Source organism: Pollicipes pollicipes, unplaced genomic scaffold (assembly GCF_011947565.3).
Source record: "Pollicipes pollicipes isolate AB1234 unplaced genomic scaffold, Ppol_2.1 Scaffold_7254;HRSCAF=8740_pilon_pilon_pilon, whole genome shotgun sequence".
Classification (NCBI taxonomy): Eukaryota; Metazoa; Arthropoda; class Thecostraca; order Pollicipedomorpha; family Pollicipedidae; genus Pollicipes; species Pollicipes pollicipes.
In genome coordinates, this window is record NW_023597049.1 from 186,565 (window position 1) to 200,269 (window position 13,705).

Below are 13,705 nucleotides of genomic sequence, written 5' to 3' on the forward strand. Positions count from 1 at the left end.
CCCATGGCACCAACTCATGCCTGAGGCATGCATTTCCCAGAGTTGATTTTTTACTGTGATGTGATGCAAGGGGACACATTCTTAAATTGGTGTTGTAGCATGCGTCCCATCCGCCTCACTTGCTGATACGCGTGATGCTGATCTGTAAATATGCAGCAGAGCAGACACGCGATCAGCTCGCAATCAGTTTTGCGGGGACAACTGGTGTAGGACAGCGCCCGCCAGCTGCGGGCGGGAGCAGGACGCAGACAAGGAGCATTCGAAAGGGCCTTCATTCCGTGGCTGTTTTTTACGGGAGAAATCCTGGTTTATGACTGTTGTCACGTTGTATGACAAATAAAATCTTCAGCAATTGAGTTTATTTTTGTCAAAAATGCAACGACATAAACTCATGTCTTGTGTGACATTCGACGAAATGGTACGTTCTCATGGCACATGAAAACTCTAGCAAACTATTAGTCATTGATCCGAACTCAAAATTCTGACCAAGCTCTGTCCAGGCGGTATTCTGACATCTAAACACTGAAGACAGATTCCTTCCGAATGGCCCCCACTGTCTACCCGCTCGAGAAATTTCGCCTCCCCAGGGGAAACAATGTTGAGGCGGGCGAATAATTTTTAGAAGTTGGGTAGTCTTATTTACCAAGTGGTATAGAGAAGTCAACTAGATAGCATTATTATACTAGTGGGGAAACAATGGTAGGTGTATATCGAGCATAGTAACCATGACATTTTATTATTACGAAAATATGCTATGCGAATTACGCGCGGACAAAGACCTCTATCGCCATTCTCCTTCCCACCCGTCTCCCCGTCCCACCCGTCTCCAAACTTGCCTCCACGTCAAAGCTCCTAAAGTACAACGTAGCCCGCCCCCCCCCCCCTCAACACTTCTTAAACGTTCCTACGCTTACGCGGGTGTCCTATGGCTTACCCTCGTCCCCGTCCCCGCCCCCACAACCAAAAGTGATGATAAGCAGAGTGGAATACAATCCACAGCGCTCCTTTCATACATAATTATGAATAAAAACAAAGATCATTTCCATCGAGAACGATCGATAGTTTTTGTTATACCTTTTGAGACATGCAACAATGAGCGTTCAGTCTCAGACAACATACAATCAGTGTGTGTGCTTGTTCTTTGGCGTAAGAAAAAACTGTTTACAGTTGAATGTGGAAGCTGTTTATTCAGAAAAAACAGACAATTTTCGCGTTTTAGTAGCCCTCTTCTTCTTCGGCTTCCCCTTCGACAGAGTCCATGCCGACCTCCTCGAAATCCTTCTCCAGCGCAGCCAGATCTTCGCGAGCCTCGGAGAACTCGCCCTCTTCCATGCCCTCGCCGACGTACCAGTGGACAAACGCGCGCTTGGAGTACATCAGGTCAAACTTGTGGTCGAGCCGGGCCCATGCCTCGGCAATGGCGGTGGTGTTGGAGAGCATGCACAACGCCCGTTGGACCTTGGCCAGGTCCCCGCCCGGCACCACTGTCGGCGGCTGATAGTTGATGCCCACCTTGAAGCCAGTGGGGCACCAGTCGACGAACTGGATAGTCCGCTTGGTCTTGATAGTGGCAATGGCGGCGTTGACGTCCTTTGGCACAACATCGCCGCGGTACAGCATGCAGCAGGCCATGTACTTGCCGTGGCGCGGGTCGCACTTGACCATCTGGTTTGCCGGCTCGAAGCAGGCGTTGGTTATCTCGGCGACGGACAGTTGCTCGTGGTAGGCCTTCTCGGCGGAGATGACCGGCGCGTAAGTGACCAGCGGGAAGTGGATGCGTGGGTACGGCACCAGGTTCGTTTGGAACTCGGTCAGGTCGACGTTGAGGGCGCCGTCGAAGCGGGAGCGAGGCGGTGATGGAGGGAGACGATCTGACCAATCAGGCGGTTTGAGGTTGGTGTAGGTGGGACGTTCAATGTCCAGATTCCTCCGGCATATGTCGTAGATGGCCTCGTTGTCAACCATGAAGGCGCAGTCCGAGTGCTCCAATGGGTGTGAGTGGTCAGGATGGAGTTGTAAGGCTCAACGACGGCTGTGGAAATCTGAGGAGCAGGGATATACAGCAAACTCCAACTTAGATTTCTTGCCGTAATCAACGCTCAAACGCCTCCATCAGCAATGAGGTGAAGCCGGAACCAGTGCCTCCTCCGAAACAGTGGAAGATGAGGAAACCCTGCAGGCCGGTGCACTGGTCCGCAAGCTTCCTCACCCTATCCAAACCAAATCGATGATCTCCTTGCCGATGGTGTGTAGTGGCCGCGAGCATAGTTGTTGGCCGCGTCTTCCTTGCCAGTGATCAGCTGCTCCGGATGAAACAGCTGGCGGTACGTGCCCGACCGCACTTCATCCACAACGGTCGGCTCTAGATCGACAAAGACTGCTCGGGGCACGTGTTTCCCAGCACCCGTCTCGCTGAAGAAGGTGTTGAAGCTGTCATCGCCACCGCCGACGGTTTTGTCTGACGGCATCTGGCCATCGGGCTGAATGCCATGCTCCAAGCAATACAACTCCCAGCAGGCGTTGCCAATCTGGACGCCAGCCTGGCCGACGTGCACGGAGATGCACTCACGCATTGTTGAGGGTGTGCTACAACTTCGTTTACAGAGAAGAATGGATCTCGATTTAGAGGGAAGACGCGTTACGGAGTCTTCGCTCCAGAATGCGATTTGGGGGAAACAAGCGTCAAAGGAGAGAAGGAAACTGAAAATGGCTTTGGCGTTGGTCGAGCTAAAAAAGCTCGGTGTCTTGATTTTTAGAAGTGGTCTCGTGATCGGATGCCGAGATTTTGATTGGTTGAGATTTACCCGCCCCTACCGGGATTATGTCTGGGATGGCTTATATCCTTCATTATTACTACAGTTGAAACCTTCCTATAAAGATGTGACATGGCCTGTGAGCAACAAATGCCAAGTTGTCCAGGTTATGAGAGTGGCAGCAGCCTTATTCCTCGGAGAAAAACCAGGACAACGGAGATACAGATGGGTTGGTATTTCGTCAAGATGCCTTTACTCGAAACAGTGCCAGAATAACTCTGCTGTTATTAATATATCTATAGGCATATAAGGGCACATTGCCGAAATATCAACCCATCTATATCTCCATTCTCCTGGTTTTTCTCCGAGGAATAAGGCTCTTACTACTGCCTTGTGTATAATGAATGATGTCCATCACGAATGCACTGAACAACCTGATTACCAGATTTTCCAATATCAGTTCTTTTGCTGAAAACTGACCTTCTTTACACCAGGAGGCTCTCGTCAAACAAGGATATCAAGCCATCTTTGGACGGTGATCAAAGATATTAAACATTTTACTCCAATTTAATATTAAACTCCAGTAAGTCCATACGATTGCTTGATATCGTTGTTTCACCAGAACATCCCCGTGAATTTAATGCCGTATATCTTTATCTAAGAGTTTGACGGCGGGTTATTTGAGGACATGACAGCAACAATAATTTACAATGGCTCTTAATAATTGTGGGCTGGGGTTTGCTGGGTCATTTTACCAGTTCTACGCCAAGTAGTGGTATCATTTGGTCATGTGTTTTGTTCAAACGTTTTGCCGGCATTTCAGTTGATCGGAAGCAGGAACGACGTTTTATGCGCAGTAAGTACAGCATGACATAACACAAATATGTGAGCGCGAGGTATGCACCTAGTTCATTTGCAGTTGCGACAAAAACATCCCTTTGTGGTAGAGTGATCACAAGTACCCACGGGCCCAGTATCAAACAGGACCCTAAGGCTTGCCATCGGATTGCGTTTTGGAAATGTGCGAAAAGCATCGAAGCCAGTAAATCACAGAAGAATAAAAAAAGCTGGCTTACGTAGGTTATTATGCATTGAGCACGTTTGGGAACTAAATGCTGATTAGTGACATACACACTCATATACAAACAGCCAGACATTGATTCCTGACAGCAATTTATACCGCTCTGATCATTACGTTGAATCCAATCGAAGAAAGCGAAGCGTATCGAACCAGAGAGCATTGCACGTGTGAAAGGAACGCCATGAGCCACGGAGGTGGCCTGAAATTAGATTCGCTTACTTATCGACCCTAAGCCTGCAACAGCTAGAAGTGATTGTGTGTGTGTGTGTGTGTGGTATGTGTGTGTGTGTGTGTGTTGTGTGTGTGTGTGTGTGTGTGTGTGTGTGTGGTGTGTGTGTGTGTGTGTGTGTGTGTGTGTGTGTGTTGTGTGGTGTGTGTGTGTGTGTGTGTGTGTTGTGTGTGTGTGTGTGTGTGTGTGTGTGTGTGCGTGTGTGTGTGTGTGTGTGGTGTGTGTGTACAGTCCACAAAATTTACCAACATGTCAAATAACTCCTGTCCCCGAGCATGCTTCCCGTTCATAGTGCACATAATTTTAGTTTTCCAGACTCATGCCAAATTTGTGTTGAGAACGGAGATGAATACAATGCCGCTGTCCACGTCACGTGCTCACCAAACGTCCCCCTGACGATTCATGTCGGCAGCCTTATTCATGACCTTGGCATGGTAAGCGATTAGAGAGCATCCAGGCAGAAGTGCAATCACTTTAGTTTCTAAACTCCAGCAAGTGCCAGCGCAGCCCATTTGTATTCAGGATTGGCAGGAGGCCCCCAGCACTTGAACTACTCCACGTGCTCGGGGAGCGGGCAGTGGCAGCTGCAGTCAGGCTAGTGGTTATTTTGTGCAATACGTCCAGGTGCCACGCAGAATTTCATAATAGGGGAAGGGGGGGGGGGGGGGGTCGTAACTACGTGACCGGTCCATATGGCATTGTTTTTGGTCAGCTTATTCTGTCGAGTACATATCTATGCATGCTATAAATTTGGTAATGGGGAAGGGAAGCCGTACTCCCGGGGCTACCGCACATACCGACCATGAATACGGTTTGCGTTTGTTGAGGGATGCGTGGTGCCCCATGCTACGCATTACCATGCTACGCATAACAAAATGCTACGCATTACCATGAGTACCATTTTGTCTGTCTGTTGATGTCTTCGTCCAGCGGTTCGGCTCAGCTCGGTCAGAGAGAGACGTGCAGAGACGCGGCGATCTATATTGGACCGAGTTCCAGTGGCGTCCTGCCACTGCTATCTCATGCAGGCCACGACATAACATTTAGTTCGGGTGAAACTACCATCATAAGTCAGCTTGCATGCACGCACCTATCACGCGTACCGTATGGTCCGCCACGGGACGGGCGGTCAGCGCCCGCGGCGATAGGTCGCATTCCACCGCCGCGGCCGAGGCCGCGCCGCGACACGGCATGGACGACATGCTGTGCCCGCCGGGCCGGCTGGGCGTGCTCACAACAGTCTGGTACACCAGTAATGGCGCACCAGTGGATACACTAGCACCCAGAAATCATGGCTCCAACCATGAACCTGCGTCCAGGTTCCAGGCCCTCGCCGCGGGGTCCGCACTGTTGAACGTACGGTGGACTAATCAACCACATCGTACAGTATTGGCAAGTGTTAATGATTAACATTCAACAGCATTGCCAAAAAGCGCATTGGGCGCCGGAATGGAGGACAGGGCACGTGGTTAGTTCAGCATGCACTAGTGTCACGTCGTTCGCTGCTCTAGGATTTCGCCTGCATCATCACGGTCTGCTTGCATTTTATTGATTCATACACAAACTCAGCAATGTGAGGGTGCTGGGCCGAATCAGTTTTGTCCCCCAACTTTTCTGCGGAGGATTCCCTTATCATCCTTGACACTTGGCAGGACCGTACGCAGCCTTGCGCCAACAACATTACCCAGCAAAATGGATCTGATGCATTTTATGAGTGGGTCCTGATTTTCAACTACTGTGCAATAGTGAAACTCGCTATCGTGCATTAGTGGCCACTTGAAGACGAATCACATGGCTATGAAAATTATAATCCTGGAAATCTGTGGCGATCAAACTGGAGAAGACGACAGAAAAGGGCATGGCAATTAACTGTGATCAGAAATTCCATCTTTGACATCATTTCATATGAACTCTGTGACGTTGCGTGCAAGGGAGAGAGACAAACGTCGTGTCCGTCAGAAAGTCCTCTGGGGTCGGCTTCAGAGGAGCCACCGTCACTGGAAAAACGGATAGCTGCCTGTTGAGGGGAAGCGAAACCGCGAGCGTGGAGGGCTGTTGAGCCAAGCTCAGCAGGCGGCCGCAGCCTCACAACCGCAGCCTGTTGCGCCAGCGGTCGACCGTCAAAAAAAAGGCTCGCAGAAGCGCAGCCAAACGGGTGGTGGGACAGCCCTCTCCCTAGACACGGAATTTATCGTCATAGATTCCTCCCGACAACAGTCAGAACTTGGTGCGATGCGTACTCACCAACCAAGCCCAGACCATCCCTATCCCTCCCTCAGATGGTGTGTACCATATTTGTGTGAGGTTTTCAAATGAAATAGCTGCTTTGAAGATCATTCGATGCAGTTCACAGCCTTGCTCTTACTGCGACCTAAAACTTTTAATCTAAATGCCAACAAGGGTGTGCATACTGTTTTGTGCTCGCTATTTCAGTATCATTTTGGCATGCATAGCGCCATAGAAATGCCACTCAGATCCTGCCACCCCATTGGCCATCCATGGCCCAAAGCCAACAAGACTACAATCGGCGTTCGTAAGCACAAGCTCTTCATATCTGACGTTTGTAAGCACGATTTCCAGGCATAACGGCTAATAATCGGCTCTCAACCAACATTGTGCAAGCTGTGAAGAGCCAATGACGAATCGCATTTTATGCTGCCTAATGCAAGGGTCGGACATCTTTAAAATTTACTACGAAAATAAGATTCGTGACCAGATGCCTTAAAGGAATTATTCCACATTTGAAGACATTGAAGTAAACATCAGACATGGTAAAATATGCTGCGTTATAACTATTTGTATAGTTTCACTGGAAAAGCTGCTTTAGACAGCACAATTTCTTTATTAGTGAATATACCCATAAACACGTTATTTATTGCATCATCGTACCTGGCGCAGCATTATTTGAGAGTCAATTGACGACTGTTATTTTCTGGAAATTGTGCTCACGAACCCCCAGATACGAACAACAAAACAATCATATACTTTCTTGGCCTCGATCAGTAGCGCAGGCCGGGGGGGGGGGGTACAGGAGGCACGTGCCCCCCCCCCCCCTTAGGCTCCGAGGGGCCCGAAAGACCCCTCGGAACCTACGACCAAGGGTCCGATTTGAAGGCCGAGAGACCCACTCAGGCCGAACGGGACCGGCCGAAGTCCCATCCAGGGGCTCGACCGCAAGGCCGGGTACTCCAATGCCAGCCACAGGGCCCTGCGTGCTGATCAGGGGCCCGCTAAGTCGATAAGGGTCTTTGTTTCAGTCCGATACCACCAATAACGCACAGTCGGCTTAGTGGCGGAATGAGGATGATGGCTCAATTTCCCAAGCAGGGACAGGGCGGGAGCCAGCGATTTATATTGCTCAGAAACGCCATAGTGCCTAACAGGGACTATGTGTAGCAGTGCTCGAAAAGACCCCAAACGTCCAGAGGCCCGCCGGATCCGACGACGTGATTGGAGGGTCTGAGAGCAAAAATGGATGTTCAGCACTTTATTCAGGGGCCCCGGCGTGCAAAGGCGGACCCTCAAATAACGTTCAGAGAGCCTTTTGCGTCGATCGGGGACCCACCGAATCGATATAATATCGATATAAACAGTCGGCTCAGTTAGGGTATGGGCCTGGGGACCTACCCTGCCGATCAGCGATAAAGTCGGGGCCAGTGATTTATAGTGATCGGGGTCTTTGTATCTGCTAGGAGGCCCGCAGCGCCTAACAGAGGGTCCTATGCTCACACGGGCCTCGAACCGACCAAGGAAACATTCGATCAGGCCCGAAGAGGGGCCTGATCACTGGAACCTGGAACACACTGGAACCAACGATGAAAGACCCTGCTGGATGACATAAGGGCCTGAAGGACTTGCTGTAGGCCACATAAAGAATCGCGGCCTAGGAATAGGTATAGGGACCTGAAATATCAGTCAGAGGTCTGATTGCACAGTTTCAGCAACCCTGAGACAATGCGGGTGTCGAAGACGGTCAGAGACTACGAACACCGAACAGTCGGCTCCATGCCCGCATGAGCCCTTGATACCTATTTCCCAAGCAGAAAACGAGGCCGGGGTCCGCGATTTGCAATTTTGAGGGTCCCTGACACAATGAGGGGCTCCTATGTCAGTTAGAGGCCAGAGTGCCTAACAGGGGTCCTGTGCCGGCAAGTGGCCCCGAGTCGTAACGGTGGTTGAGGGGGTCCGAAGAGGAGCCGAATGTTCTCTCCAGACCAAAGATCAAGGGCTCAGTGGGATAGCTGAAGGGCCCGAAGGGCTGGCTGTAGGTCACATTAAGCCCCGCCCATAGGGTCGTGATATCAAATGTCAGTAAGATGATCTGTTGCACCGAAAGGGACCCATGAGACAGAGCGTATCATCTGTTTCGGCCAGAGATCATGAACAACGACATTCGGCTAAGTGTTGGTCTGAGCTCTGAGGTCCCATTTTCCAGGGCAGGGACAAGGTCGAGTTCGCGATTTTGCACTGGTCGGGCACCTGTACCGTTCAGGGGCCCGCAGTGCCCAATATGACATTCTGTGTCAACAAGGAACCTCGAATCGGATGGGTAAATAGCGTAGCAATGACGCCTGTGGCACCCACCGGCGAAGTGGGGCATTCAAGTGATACCCTAAAATTTTCCTTCAGATGGTGCAATAGCACCATTTTGCGAAAGTTGCATCGTACACCGGGAAGTGGCTGGCACTCTTACGTAAATCGGCACGCATGATTTAGGATGTGCAATATCCTGACGTGGTAAATGACCTGAGTGCCTTACCATAATTTATTAGCAACTTATCTGTGATCAGCTTGCTGCCTCCGAAAGCAGCGCATTTGCGCCGATGTGTACGCAAAACACATAACCGACAGTGGATTTTTGGCTTGACGTGAGTTATTGCCTGTGCGTGGTGGCATTGTGGGAGGGTTTTGGACAGTCAGTCCTGGAAATATCCTCTCCAGTGGCCAAGGCCATCAGTGACGACTTCGTGAATCTTTAAATTGCGCGTTATCAGGATCCCTGGTAGATCTCTTTTTGGCTGGCAGGGAACCCCGGATTGCACGTAAACGAGCTCCCGAAGAAGTGCAGCTTGCAGTATGGCAGAAGAAGCATTGTTTGAGTTTCTCCACAACGAAATTGTTGCATTTATCATCGAAAATGAGCATGAAACCAAGAAAGAGGACGGTGGCCAGAATGCTGTCCCAAACTGGAGAGGATAGGGTTTGCTGCAGGGTACAGGATCGTGGAGAGGCGACCCGAGAGTGGCCAGATTCAAAGATGAATTGGATACAATGAAATTCATCTGCAAAGATTTCTGGCTCGCCATTCATCGAAAGCAGATTGATAACCTCCGCACGAATCACCAAGGTGTGTATGTGCTGCTGGACAATCGCTTCAGATTTCTGGCAAATATGTCAGCTGGAAAGCAGTACCTGGAGTCAAGCCCCAAGTACCTTGCATACATGTGTGGAATGATGAGAGGAGCTTTATCCAACCTGGGTCTGAACTGTGTTGTTACTGCGGAAGTCACCCACATGCCTGCGTGCAAGTTTCACATTCAAGTACAAAGAAGTTAGTGCTGTTTTTAAACTCTACCAGAGCAAGATGTTTGGTTATGATCAGCATTTGATGCTGCTTTTTCCTGTCATTTCAAGAAAGCAATTCTTGCACTTTGGAGAATGACCAGCTGTAGCCATCTGGCCAATGTGAACTCTTACAAAACAGGACATTGTGTGATAGATCTTGCTTGTTTACTTTGTATGATGTGTTATTGTACTGGGCTTGGGCAGATGTCATAAATATGTTTTATGACCATTCCTGTTGTATAAATGTTATGCTTACATAGTATGTCTCAGAACCATGCAAAACAATACATTGTAAATGTTTTGCGTGCACCTTTTTCTTCAATATTTTCTGAACGTGCTAACACCAGTTTTATACTGAAGTGGCATTATTGCCTTGGTTTTGTCAGCAGGCATATGCCCTGAAGCCTTACAATTAATGTTATAATCCATGCAGCTCCTGGTCTGGGTGACACATTGGTGAAACACATGCTTAACACCATGTTGCAGTCTGAGTTACAATCATATACCACTAAACCAGCAGGGTTGGAACATGTTTAGAACTGATAAGTAGCAAAAATCTCAACAATGTGACATGATTTACATCTACTGAAACTCCAGGACAGCCTCTTGAGTGAAGCACAGCTCGCTGCTGTTTTAGTTATGAGACTGCCAGCATAGAAAGCCTGCCAGCATTTCTGCCTTAATAGGCCTCCAATGAGCACATAACACTATGTTTACACTGGGGCTGATGCATGTTGGTAGCTGAGTAAATTAAACTGTCAGAGATATTCCAAAGCTGACTATGATGTGCCCTATCAAATCATAAAGTTATTTAGCCCCATTGTCATGGATACAAGGAAATGACAGAGGGCCTTTTGAAGTAATGAGTTCAATAATTATTATACTGACAGCTGTTGGCCAACATTAGGTTGGGGGGCACTGGTTTAATGATATTATCGAGTAACTATTGTTTGCATTGTCAATACTCAACCTTTCAGCAGTGATCTTGTGAAGATGATCTTGTCACTGTAACATTGTGCAGCTAAGTCACACTGTCCCCAAGTACACCAATGTTTACTTGATAATGTTGTTTAACTAGTACCTCCTGGTATATTGAAGATTGATAACTGTCAGCAGACAAACTCTACATTCACAATGCTGAAAAGCTAGGAGCTCAAGGGCTTTCATGCTCATCACAAGTATGTCTTCAAAAATAATTCCAATTTGCAATTTTTGGGGAACAGGATATTGGTAGCAGTTCCTGACAACAAAGTGCACGCAACAGTGGTAGAATACACATGCTAATGTGTCCCACTGGTCGCTTGGTGCTACTGGTCAGTTTTTTGCAATCTAGCACAAAGACTTGAAAGAGTGATTGGAGGCTTAGAAGATCATGGTCTTTGTACACCAAAATAAATTGTAACCAACATGTTAGATTCGGTGCATAGCAGAGGATCGTGAGAGCTGCAGCAGTTGCCGGAACGCCCGACTCCATGACTGTGACGTACGTCATGAACCCACTGGGCAGGCTTCTGATCGGGTGTTATCACAGTGACGTCGAGGGGCATGAAGAAACTTCTACAGACGACCTAGAGAACATTGGTGTCCCACCCACGCATGGACGGGGCCCGCAACGTGGTGTGAAATGGCTGTCGCAGACGTGGACAGCCAACAGTCAGTGCGTTTAATCGACGCCAGGTTGGCAAGTGTGGTCGATGGCAGTGTCTATTAATAGTACTTGGTTTTGGTTTGGTTTGGATTAGAGTCCTTCCCGCTAGCCATAGCGATTTAGGGGCTATGACAGGGAGGCGATGGTTCAGCAAAGCTGCTATCATCTGCGACTGCTGCTGCAGTGCTGTGCACCTTTGGGGTTTGTGGGGGTGCTCGGGACGGGTTGCTGGGTGACACCGAAGTCCGCTGATGGCTGACGGCCGCAGCGGGCCACCCAGGGAAGGTATGATGGCTGACAGCTGCAGCTGGCCCCTCAGAGAAGGAGCACTGCGTGGGCTCAAGATGAGTTGGTGGGGAGGAAATACGAGCGGATAATTTTCTTTGGTCGAGCGAAGCAAAGATAACACTATGCTGGCCGTTTAGCGTCGCTACGATGATATTCGATTAATGCCGCCGCGTTCGTAATTAGTCGAAAATGAAACATAAACCGGCTCAGTGTATATCACACAGCCTTTGCCCTCAAGCGCGGGCGTCCAGAGCAAAAGGTGCCAGTCTCCAGACTGTTGGCCTTTCCAGGATCCGGCAGTGGTCGAAGTGGCGGGTTGAATGCAGCGCCACCTACTATTACGTATCAAAACGCCGTGCCATCGCCACGCACCATAGATGTCGCTAGCAACTGTCTTATCACGTGGCTCGCACTTGTCATGTGTCGTGTCATCCTCTTGACACTCGGTGCTGGTCACGTGGGCTGACCGACAAGTGTCTGCGGTTGCGTTTTGTTAAGATTGAGTTCAAACGTATGACTGGATTGGTTTCTGGGACCGGAGTTCGCGCTAAGCAATACATTGCCTCGTGAGCCCGGCCTATCACCCGATCGCGAAATTTCGGGTCATTGACGGGATTTAGTGGCGAACGAAAAACGTGCTTCAATACCGGGCACGATCCGGCCTGCCCTCTGGCGTCATCCGACCTTTAGCGTGACAGCTACCACTGACCGCAGGCCATCCCAGTCAAGGGCAACGATAGCAACAACGCGTCTTTCACGCCATTCTCCATCCACGCAGGCCCCTATTGGCCGTAATACTTCACCGAGAACCTGGCCTGGACCCTGACAACATATCCTCGACATGAATGGGCAGTGTCTCTGGCGTGCTGACCGTGAAGCTCCCACGAACTTTTCCCTCTGAACCGGCCGTCTGCTCGTCTCAGCATTGCAACGGTGTTGTACGTTCGTCTCAGCATAGCAACGGTATTGTCCGTTCGTCTCAGCATAGCAACGGTGTTGTTCGCTCGTCTCAGCATAGCAACGGTGCTGTCCGCTGCACCCCAGGGAAGCTCCCATAGGACGGCTTTCAGCTGCGCAAGTCTTTGAGTGTCGGTGCTCGCTACTATACGCCTCCAGCGTGTCACAACCCGGCGCCGTTAGATATCTGTATTCGGCGTAGTTTAGGCCGAATATGATATTTTCCGTTCTGGTAGATCGGGATAATCTGAGGCTCAGCAAGGCGAAAGTACCCAGGGAATAGAAATGGAACAGCACAGAACCAGACGCGAGGCATTGCCTACCCTCACAACAGGGCCTGGACAAAAGTTGATGTTAGATTATGTAGGTGTGCTTCGTATTCCACACGGGTGTTTGTTACCTGCAGCAATAGCCCACGTCAGCTGCTCAGGGTGATAAGGGGTTGTTTGCAACCTGAGTCATCGTTTTCGGTCTCCTTCATACGTTAAGAGTACATTGTATGACATGATAAAAAGGTCACCTTATGCGCCACGCGCCCCGTGTCAGCTCAGTGAACGCCTCCGTCTGCCTCTTCATAATACAACATCCCCCACGCGACCTGGCGTCGTGTATTGACCGGCGGCGTCAGCCCGCGCGCCTCAGAACCGCTTCATCTTCTGCTGTCGCGCCGGCTGCACCTGCGGCCCCGAGCGGAACAGACACTGGTAGAACACGAGCAGCGCGAACACGCAGACGGCCGACACCATGGAGACGTACTCGGCGCGGTTGGTGAAGGGCACGCCGCAGGCGGTGTACCAGCGGGCGCCGTGCGCAGGCCGCCGGCCGTCCGGCAGGCAGTGGAAGTCGAAGTAGCCCTCGTCGTAGTCGGTGGCGCAGAGGTACTTGCGCTTCTTCAGGGTCTGTCGGCGGCACGTGAGTTGGGTTTGGTGAGATGGGTTTGGTTGCGTGGGTGGTATGGGCGACAGGCGACGAGTTATGCTCGATGGGATGACACGAGCACGGAACGAACGAGTTAGGGAGCGGAGACATAAGCAATGGGCGAGTTAGGGAGTGGAGAGACAGCCCGAATATGTAAGTTAGGGAGTGGAGTGGAGACGCCGCTGATAAATATAGGCGAGTTGGGGAGTGGGACACCGCTGAAGAATATACAAGCTAGGGAGTGGGCGACAATCCGACCGAAAATA

At 50.1% G+C, this 13,705-nt stretch overlaps 2 pseudogenes; one reads left to right on the forward strand and one right to left on the reverse strand.

Annotated features, from left to right (window-relative positions):
* Nucleotides 1–1,160: 1,160 nt before the first annotated feature.
* Nucleotides 1,161–2,578, reverse strand: LOC119110991 (tubulin alpha-1D chain-like; annotated as a pseudogene).
* Nucleotides 2,579–9,014: 6,436 nt separating this feature from the next.
* On the forward strand, nucleotides 9,015–9,929 carry LOC119110998 (trafficking protein particle complex subunit 6b-like; annotated as a pseudogene).
* Nucleotides 9,930–13,705: the final 3,776 nt, after the last annotated feature.